Source organism: Pteropus alecto, unplaced genomic scaffold (assembly GCF_000325575.1).
Source record: "Pteropus alecto unplaced genomic scaffold, ASM32557v1 scaffold400, whole genome shotgun sequence".
NCBI lineage: Eukaryota > Metazoa > Chordata > Mammalia > Chiroptera > Pteropodidae > Pteropus > Pteropus alecto.
The window spans coordinates 426,990-430,119 of record NW_006430045.1 but is presented as its reverse complement, the minus strand read 5'-3'; the positions used below and the strand labels follow the sequence as shown (position 1 = coordinate 430,119).

The 3,130-nt window shown below is 45.4% G+C and overlaps 1 long non-coding RNA gene and 2 other non-coding genes across 3 annotated transcripts; all 3 read left to right on the top strand.

The window, feature by feature from the left end:
- Positions 1 to 1,522: 1,522 nt before the first annotated feature.
- On the top strand, positions 1,523 to 3,130 carry LOC102879880. Its single transcript, XR_001516808.2, has 5 exons — positions 1,523 to 1,680; positions 1,867 to 1,905; positions 2,126 to 2,165; positions 2,673 to 2,858; positions 3,081 to 3,130. It is a non-coding gene; the product is annotated as an uncharacterized LOC102879880 (long non-coding RNA).
- LOC112479007 lies at positions 1,960 to 2,024 on the top strand. Its single transcript, XR_003046020.1, has one exon. It is a non-coding gene; the product is annotated as a small nucleolar RNA SNORD48 (small nucleolar RNA).
- Positions 2,508 to 2,575, top strand: LOC112479000. The gene has a single exon (XR_003046018.1). It is a non-coding gene; the product is annotated as a small nucleolar RNA SNORD52 (small nucleolar RNA).

The window sequence follows — 3,130 nt, the reverse complement described above, 5'->3', positions numbered from 1 at the left end:
TCCAGGAGCAGCAGCTGATGGTAAGGGGCTTGTTGCTGAGTGGGAGGCTGAAGGCTTGAAAGGCCTTAAAGTGTGATCCACTGGCGGCAGCAGCAATAATAGAGGTTAGGGAAATCTCTAGTAACAGCATCTCCAGCAACAGTATAATGGAGCAAAAAAGAATTCCTGAGTCTGGGCCAATTAAGTTCATGATACCCTCATTAGGAAAATGGTTCATTAGGAAGCAACATCAGAGTATATCGTTGCCTACATGTACAGGTACACATCTTGAAACTTAAAGCAAAATCACTTTGCAACATCAGCCATAGGTGGAAGTTGGCCCCTAGGAGCTGAGAAATGTATCAGATAAGTAAATATCATAGGATTCTTGAAAGAGATTTTTTTGATGGAAGGCTGAAACTTTGGGGGAAGGGAGGGCAGACTGGAAAGATAATTGCAGGAGAAGAAAGTAAAAGTATATATTTCCTGCACTCACAATGGCCTTCTTCCAAGTTTTATTCTATGCTCATTGTGCCTAAATTGTATCTCAAAAAGGAGACTGATTTGTATGATTTGGAACCTACAAGTCACCGTTATATGTGGCTTTTGTGCAAAAGATGAAAAAGATGCCAACATACATCAGGGGATGTAGAAGGGTCCAGGTGGGATTTGGGATAATATTCGAGTTGATGAATTAAGGGCCAAGAGCAAATGACTAGGGAAGGGAGAATAGGGCCTGGCCGTTGCCACCCCACACTAATTGGTTTGCTTCCAACGCTACCTTACATATGGTGCTATTCAGAGCATAATGAATATGTTCACTGTTTTTGACTAACTCCCAGGCCTTACACTGCTCATGAAAAAAGACATGAAGAAGCAGGGAGTGGGGAGTACTTGTTTAATGGGTATAGATTTTCAGTTTGCACGATGAAAAAGTTCTGGAGACTTGTTACACTATAATGTGAATATACTTTATTGAAGTGTACACTTAAAAAAGGTTAGAATGATTTTTAAATGTTTATCAAATTGTGCATTTTAAATGTGTGCAGTTTATTGTAGTCAAATACACCTTAAGATAGTATTAAAAAAAGACATAAAGCTTAATGAGCCTGACAGGTCTTTGGGCTCCATTAGGGTTGCGAATTCAGATTTCGCTTTTGGCATCCCTTGAGAGTGACCCGGACCCCAAGCTGGGACAGGTAAGGACAAAGGAAAAGGCTATGATTCATTAACAACTCCAGAAGGTACTGAGAGGCCCCATGCTGCTAAAAAGAGCGCTTAGCCGCGCATGCGTCTAGCGGGAGCCGGGGACTTTCTCTAGCCTGGCCAGTCAGGTCACCTGTTTTTTTTTTTCCAGAATTCACAAAACATCTCCGAATATTTGCCTAGAATAGTGTGAGAGTGTTCAATATTCACTGACTGGTAGCCTCTCTTTTACTTTTTTGTATTCTCGTTTGGAAGAACGATGGAGAAATATCGCGGGTTGAACCAGGCACCTAAGAAGACAGCTATGGACGTCAGGCCCCCGACCTCACGCCACCATAAATAGCCCGGCGCCGGCTTTGTGGTTCTCTTTCTGAGGACACTTCCGTGCGAAGTGTGGTTCTTTGGTATTGCTCTGGTGGCTGCTGCGCAACCCCTAAACGAGGGGATGGGTGGCTGGCCCCGGCGCCCTGGTCATCTTTGAGCAGCCGACTGCGGGTAGGTATTTCGAGTTCTTGCTGGTTGAGGGGGTCGCAGGCTTGGACTGAGCAGGATGAACCATTTTTGCAGACTAGAGTTTCTGATGTCTCCGTGACGCCACCACGTGGAACTGACCCAGTCCGGAGCGGGGGCGACTCGGCTAGAGTCGCCCCGGCGTTTGCTGACCCATTTGTTTCTTTACAGGCCCCATATTCTCCCAGGAGGGTCTACAGCGCCACGAAGGTGAGTGGGTTGTGCGAGATGCAGTGGCTGGTGGTTGCCCTGGGGTAGGACAGGGGTGATGATGACTCCAGGTGACTCACTGAGTGTCTCGCTGACGCCATCACCGCAGCGCGCTGACCACCTCCCTCTCCAGGCTGGGATCCTCAGTATCTGGGTTCAGGAAGAAGTTGATGGATAGGAAACCTTAATCACTTTTTCTTGTGTTTACTTTCTCCGTTAGGGCTTTGAGACGTCCACCGGTGTGTTATCCTTGAGTAAAGGTGAGAGTGCTCAGCTGTTCACAGACCATCTTCGCAAAGCGCTTTACTGCTTTTTAATGAATACTTGTATCTGCAAACATTTCACTTGGTTTACATTTTCCTTGTAACAGTTACTTTTTGAAAATATAACACTCCGTATTTTTGTCTAAAACGGGTTAAACCTGTTTCTCCACGTTCTCTACTGTCAACTCCTCAATATGCTGGGGCCCCCCTGGTGGAGCTATTCTATGCAGTTCTCAGTTTATCACCTAGATTTCTCTCCCAAACTGCCTATCCCTGTGTCTTTGAATGTACTAAATCTTTTCCCAGAATGGCTTCCATTGATCCAGGTCTCCCTAAATTGGGAATGATGATTTCTCAGACTAGAGTCTCTGACACTGGTCCTGATGTCAAAAATTAAGTTCTGACTCATTTGGGGAACTGGCTACTTTGGTCTCTGAGAAGGACCAATGAGAGTGCCATAACTGCTTGCTCTTCTCATTGCTTATTCTGTTTTCATCTTTCTAGCATGAGCTCTAAGAGCCCAGCCAGGGGCATGCCCCTTCATAGAGATTCACCATTAACCTGATGACTGAAGGCCTATGGTTACTCCTCTTGGAGAAGTGCTGTTGAGATGGCTGGAATGCCTAGGTGATGGTTTCTGCCACTTAAGGTTATGACAAGAGCCATGGTCCTTCTATCTGGCTTACTGTGGTGAGTATGCAGGTTTTTCTTCAGCCCCAGAGTGGTAGTGATGACCTGGTTAGACTACAGTCTCAGCATTTCTCTGAGGATCTTTGAAACCACCTGATCCACTTTTAAACTTCCCTTTTAACCCTGTGTAGGAACTCCCCTGCCCAACCAGCTTCATGTTTTAATGACAGTTGTCTGCATGCTTCTAATGCCTTTTTTTTTTTTTTTTTAATGGAATTTCAGGATTTTGCCGTCAAAGGATGCCCTCTTGTCTCGTGTTGGGCAGATCCCAG